Source organism: Saccopteryx bilineata, chromosome 3, assembly GCF_036850765.1.
Source record: "Saccopteryx bilineata isolate mSacBil1 chromosome 3, mSacBil1_pri_phased_curated, whole genome shotgun sequence".
NCBI classification, from domain to species: Eukaryota; Metazoa; Chordata; class Mammalia; order Chiroptera; family Emballonuridae; genus Saccopteryx; species Saccopteryx bilineata.
This window is the reverse complement of record NC_089492.1, coordinates 312958214-312965270: the sequence shown is the minus strand read 5'-3', so window position 1 is coordinate 312965270 and position 7057 is coordinate 312958214. Positions and strand designations below refer to the sequence as shown.

General features: G+C 42.9%; 1 pseudogene; it reads right to left on the bottom strand.

Moving 5' to 3' along the window:
- Positions 1-4383, bottom strand: LOC136330195 (tropomyosin alpha-3 chain pseudogene; annotated as a pseudogene).
- Positions 4384-7057: the final 2674 nt, after the last annotated feature.

Below are 7057 nucleotides of genomic sequence, written 5' to 3'. Positions count from 1 at the left end.
TCAGGCAGAGTCAGGGTGGGAGGAGGGGCAGCGGCAGGGCGGGGCTGCGAGGCTCTTCATCGCATTCAGGCCGAGCAGAGCCTGGTCCAGCATCCTTGGTGTACAGTAAGGTGACCAGTCGTCCTCCTTTAGTCCTCCCTTGAAAAGAGCCCTCCTTTTTTTTTTTTTTTTTTTTTTTTTGCATTTTTCTGAAGCTGGAAACAGGGAGAGATAGTCAGACAGACTCCCGCATGCGCCTGACCGGGATCCACCCGGCACGCCCACCAGGGGCGACGCTCTGCCCACCAGGGGGCGATGCTCTGCCCATCCTGGGCGTCGCCATGTTGCGACCAGAGCCACTCTAGCGCCTGAGGCAGAGGCCACAGAGCCATCCCCAGCGCCCGGGCCATCTTTGCTCCAATGGAGCCTTGGCTGCGGGAGGGGAAGAGAGAGACAGAGAGGAAAGCGCGGCGGAGGGGTGGAGAAGCAAATGGGCGCTTCTCCTATGTGCCCTGGCCGGGAATCTAACCCGGGTCCTCCGCACGCTAGGCCGACGCTCTACCGCTGAGCCAACCGGCCAGGGCCGAGCCCTCCTTTTTGATATTGGAAGACTAACCTGTAAATGTCCGTATTTGATCGATGCAGAGTCGATCCATTCATTGCTTGTGATGTGACATATTTGTATTTGACGCGACAATTTGTCAAGGATCAGTACAGTGCAGCGAGTCGCGATTATGAGATGCATGTGCTCCACAGGGGAGACCTTGAGAGAGCACGCGATATACTGAGTGCGCAAATGGCTTTGTGTACTTCTTACTGAAACATAATAGGGGACATATGACATTGTAGACTCACGATTATTTCTTTCTCAGTGAAGATTCAATCATAGACAGGTAAGCACAATTCACGTTTTATTAATTCATTATCTATTTAATAATTTCCAAATACGTATAATTTTATTTACAAGTATTTCCCCGAAATTTGAATTTTATAGTGGAATCTTACCTCAAACCATATCTATTAATAATTCATTTTGATTAAATAGTTTCATAAAACAGATGCTTTTTTATTAGAAAATGATAAATACACCTGAATATCACTCCAAATTAGTGGTTTTGTTTGATATTTAGTTTTGTTAATTTAGCTTCCAGAAAATTTGCCTACCATGATGTAACATTTTCAGTTCCTAATGTGCTTGCATCATTCGTGTAGCTCTATATTTTGTTTTTAATTTTAAATTTTATTTAAGGGATGGAAAAATAAAAAAAATAGAGCCATTTATACGATAAATTGAAAAAGGAATTTCCATTCCTCATATCAAAGAAAGATACCATTGTTTTCTGCAGTATTTGCAGCAGAGAATTTTGTATTGCAGTTGGGGGCAGAGCAGCCATAACAAAACACTTGACCATCAACAAACATAAGCAATCATTAGATGCATCAGCTTCCAGTTGTAAAGTAACAAGTTTTTTTAAAACTTCAAATTATTCTGAAGATGAAAAACAGTTGGCTGCAATGAAGGGAACATTTGCATTTCATACTATAATTCACAATCAAAGTTTTCATAGTATGGATTGTACAACTAAATTATTGAAAAAGTTTCACAGTGCAAAATTTTCATGTGCCAGGACAAAATGTGAGGCTATTTTGAAATCAATATTTAGAAATTACTGTGACAAAATACTTACAGAGGACTTGGAAACTGCATTTGTAACAATTTTATCTGATGCATCAACTCACAATGAAATTAAATTGTATCCAATAATGGTAAGATATTTTAATGTTACCAAGGGTATTCAAATAAAAATTTTAAATTTAGAATCCATTGAGGGCGACCTTCTGAAATTTTGTCAAACCATCCATACAGAGTAATAAATGAAAACAATTTGAAATCCAAAGTTGTTGCACTAACAGCTGATAATACAAATACAAATTTTGGTGGGCAAAGACGCAAAGGGGTGAATAATGTGTATGTAAAATTACAAGAGTTGCTCCAAAAGAAAATACTAGGGCCCTGGCCGGCTAGCTCAGTGGTAGAGCGTCGGCCTGGCGTGCAGGAGTCCCGGGTTCGATTCCTGGCCAGGGCACACAGGAGAAGCACCCATCTGCTTCTCCACCCCTCCCCCCTCCTTCTTCTCTGTCTCTCTCTTCCCCTCCTGCAGCCAAGGCTCCATTGGAGCAGCGATTGCCAGGGCGCTGAGGATGGCTCTGTGGCCTCTGCCTCAGGCACTAGAATGGCTCTGATTGCGGCAAAGGGACGCCCCAAGATGGGCAGAGCATCGCCCCCTGGTGGGCGTGCCGGGTGGATCCCGGTGGGGCGCATGCGGGAGTCTGTCTGACTGCCTCCCCGTTTCCAGCTTCAGAAAAATACAAAAAAAAAAAAAAAAAAAAAAAAAAAAAGAAAATACTAGGAATAAGTTGCAATGCACATATTTTGTCAAATGCAATCAACACAGTGTCATGTGCCATGCCAATTGATGTAGAAGTAATAATAGCTACAATTTATTTGCATTTCAGTCATTTTACCATTTATGTTGCTACTTTAAAACAATTTTGTGAAGAAGCAAATGTTGAATACAAAAATCTTTTAGCTTTTAGGATATTCAAAAGTTAGATGGCTTGCTCTAACATCTGCTATAGAGCGTGTTCTACAATTATTTGAGCCTCTCCTTTCATATTTTTTAAGTTTAGACAAATGTCCTAAAATCCTGGAATCATTTTTCAATAATAAAATATCTGAGATATTAATGTATTTTGTACATAACCAAGCATCTATTTTTCACAAAATGATTCAAAAGATTGAAGGTGAACATATTTCAGGTATGGAAGTTAGTCTTATTTTGAATGACTTTATCCTTCACTATAAATCTCATTTTGAAGAAAATTTTTTTTCTTTAATCATAAAAAAAATCATCAGCCTGACCTGTGGTGGCACAGTGGGTAAATAAATCGTTAACCTGGAATGCTGAGGTTGCCAGTTCAAAACCCTGGGCTTGCCTGGTCAAGGCACATATTGGAGTTGATGCTTTCTGCTCCTTCCCCCTTCTCTCTGTCTCTGTCTCTATCTTTCTCTCTCCCCCCTCTGTCTCTTCTCACTAAAATAAATAAGTAAAAAAAATCTAAAAAAGAATAAAAATAAAAAAAATGGTCAGACTTAGAGGAATAAAATCGGGCATAACATAAAAGTTTATCAAAGAAGTGCAGAATTTTTACCAGATATATTTTCAGTATATCAAAGAATGGTCTGAAACAAACATCATGGGAAATAACAGTTTTCAATGGTGTTTTTTGACTTTATCACAAGTATATTGGACAGCTATTGAATCTTGTCTTGAGTTTTTATCTAAAGAAATGCCAGACATCAAAATAGACAACAATTGTCTCTGAAGAAATTAGAAGACTGAATGTATATTTAAATTCTGAAAAATTAATACAATGGGAAAATGAACACATCAAAATTGATAAAAGATGGGTGGAAGTATTCAGCCATTTCAAAAAGGAACATATTCATTGTGAAAATTTATTTATTCTTGTTCAATTTACGTTTGCTACCCTGGAACTAATGTAGCAGTTGAAAGAGTTTTTTCAATTGCTAATGATTTTTGGACAAGTGAGAAATTGAGACTGAATGTTGATACTCTAGCTGCAGCACTTGCTGTAAAATTCAATATGAAGGATATTTCTTGTTCAGATATTTCCAATATATTGTTACAAGATGATATATTGACAAAAAATATTCATTCAATGGATATTTTTCATTCAGTGATACTTTTCATTCAATGGATACTTTTTTCTTACAATTATTATTAAAAATTAATAGGCATGTAAGCATAATTACAATATAAAATTGTACAAATATTTTTTATTATGCATTTATCATATTATAGTGTATTATTGTTGCAATGAATAAAATGTTTCTTTTATTTACAATATTGTATTCTTCAATTTATTTTTGTCCTCCTTTTCATTGTAAAAAAGTTGGTCACCTTATGTACAAAGGTGTTCCTCTTTGGTGCATTTCGGTTCATTTTCCAATTCATGAATGGTCTTTTCCAGCTTGGCTACAGATCTCTTAGCAAACTCAGCACGGGGCTCTGCCTCCTTGAGTTTCTCATTAAGAATCTTTATCTCTTCCTCATATTTGTATTGTTGAGAGTACTTTCCTTCAGCAACACCCAAACACTTCCGGTTCTGGTCCATCGGTCTGATCTGCTCATCAGGATTCTGCCAGCTCAGCGGTTCCTCTGCCCGTTCCAACTCTCCTGCAAAAACCACCAACATACAAGCCACCTCTTCCTACTTCCTGTCTCTCTCTTCTGTGATGTGCTTAGCTTCTTTGAGTTGGATCTCCTGGAGTTCCATCTTTCCTTCATCTTTGATAGCTTGATTTTCAACAACCTTCATACTCTTGCTATTATTGGTAACTTTCTTTTCTTTTAAAAAAATTATTGGCCCTGGCTCATTGGCTCAGCGGTAGAGCATCAGCCTGGCGTGTGGAAATCCCAGGTTTGATTCCCGGCCAGGGCACACAGGAGAAGCGCCCATCTGCTTCTCTACCCTTTCCCCTTCTCCTTTCTCTGTCTCTCTCTTCCCCTCCTGCAGCCAAGGCTCCATTGGAGTAAAGTTGGCCCAGGCACTGAGGATGGCTTCATGCCTTCTGCCTCAGGCACTAGAATGGCTCTGGTTGCAATGGAGCAATGCCCCAGATGGGTAGAGCATCGCCCCTTAGTGGGAATGCCGGGTGGATCCCAGTAGGGCACATGCAGGAGTCTGTCTCTCTGCCTCCATGCTTCTCACTTGAGAAAAATACAAAAAAAAATTATTTATTGAGTTGAGAGAAAGAGAAACATCTATCCGTTTTTCACTTATTTATGTGTTCATTGATTGTTTCTTGTATGTGCCCTCACTGGGGATTGAACTCACAACCTTGGTGTATCAGGACGACTCTAACCAACTAAGCTATCTGGCCAGGGCTCATGGGCAGGTTTCTTAGCTTCCTCCAGCTTTTGCAGGGCAGTGGCCAGGCGCCCCTGAGCACGGTCCAGCTCCTCTGGATCCTGTGGTTCAAGGACGTCACCTCAGCTCTCAGCTGATCCTAGCAGTCTTTCTTCCTCCACTTCCCACTGGAGGCGCTGCGCCGGATCTGCATCGTCGATCTACGGTTGCAGAACTTGGATCTTCTTTTCACCGCTTGATGGTGGTGATTCGGCCACGGTGCTGACCCAGCTGCTGCTCGCATTCGGTTTCCTGCCTGCTCCGCTGGGCGCTGCTGCCGCTTCTCCTCATCCAGGACTTCTTACAGGTGTCCCCTCCCTTACCTGCACTAACCAGGCGCCCTCTGTTGGCAGGTGGTTTCCACCTGCCATCCTGTCGGCAGACTCCTGTTAAGTTTCTCAGCGGAACTGGAGGCTTCAGGACTCTGATGGAACTTCTGATTTTTTGGAATTCTGCCCAGGAACATGGAGGAACACGGAGAGGAGGCTCCAGGCTCCTAACTCGCAGCACACTCCTCTTCTTTACCAACCCTCCACCCCATCCCACATGAGCCCTCCTGTACACCCCACTGGCTTGCTCCAGGTCCATCCACAGCTTATGAAACAGGGCCCACTTTGATTTTAGGGGTGCATGCCTGACCCCCTTGCCTCATTCACTCAGAAAAGAAGCCCACGCAGGTTTTAGAAGGAGGGCCCGGGCTGTCCAGGGAATTCTGGCCTCAGATCATATCCAGAGCAAGGGACCCATTTTGCTTCTGAGGTTCCCTTGTCCTGGGAGGAGAGACTCAAGTCTGAGTCTAGGGCCAGGATGGATGCTAATTCCATTCCTCATAACTTATTGAGCACCTACTTCCCCTCCGCCCCCAACCCTGCTCCCTCCTCCCATATGTTGTAGATGCTGAGGATTGAGCTGTGAACAAACCAGAAGTTCCTGCATCCACATTCTAGTGGGGAAGGCAGGCAGTAAATAAAGAAAATAATACCTATTAAAAAAAGATATACTATATTGCACGTGGGTGACTATTAGCGTGGTGCCTGGCAGGTGGTCAGGGAGCATCATTAGCTGTGATGCTCTGGGATTAGTTCTTGCTTTGGGAAAGGACGCGGCATCCGTCTTTGTTATTGCCTCCTTCTGCCGCTAGAGGGCGAGCGGTGGTTTGTTCCTAATGACTATAATTGCAACGGGAGTATATGAAGAACTTAGAACCGAGAGTTAGAGTTTTATGTTGAGTCGAAGATCACGCAGCATTGTAGTCCCTCGGATCTGCCTGAGTCTATAGCATAATTAGCCAGAGTGAAGAGAGAGAAAGAAAGAGAGAGGGAGGACTGCTGCAGGCAGAGGGATCGGTTAAGCAGAGGCACGGAGAAGAGAAGACTCAGGGTAATTTGTGGAACTCTAAGAAACCTGACGTTGCTGGAGTGTAAAGGACCAGGGTGTGTGGGAAACCAGGTCTGCAGAATTTCTGGGACTTATCTGGCACACGGAGGGTTTGGATTTCATGCTGAGGGCACTGGGGAGCCATGGAAGAGCATAGAAGGATGGGAGTGATGTGAGCCACTTGCATCTTTGAGAGATCATCCTGGGTGGCAGAGAGGGAGAGGGAGTGGGAGATAGACACTCGCGGAGCACATCTATAACCGTGAATGCTTATGGGAGCTAGTTTTCAACCGGGAGGGAAGCCACAGTTACTGTGTTCAGCGCTCCAGAGGCAGAGAAGATGCAGAGAGAAACCGAGTTCTGATAACACTGCTGAGCCGCTGAGGGGCACCTCGCCTAGCATCGGCCCTCTTACCGAATGCTTCTGCCCTTTGACACTTCATAAATGAAATTGATTTTCACTATTTTTTTGTTTCAACCTTCCAATTGATTAGAACTGTTGTATTTACTTTATCTTTGAAACGTTATGTAGTGTGTAATATAATGGGCGTGGCCCTGGCTGGACAGCTCAGTTGGTTAGAGCATTGTCCCAAAGCACAGAGGTTGCCAGTTCAACCCCCGGTCAGGGCACATATAGGAACAGATTGATGTTTCTGTCTCCACATTGCTTTCTCCTTTCCCTTCTCTAAAATCAATAAAATAAACA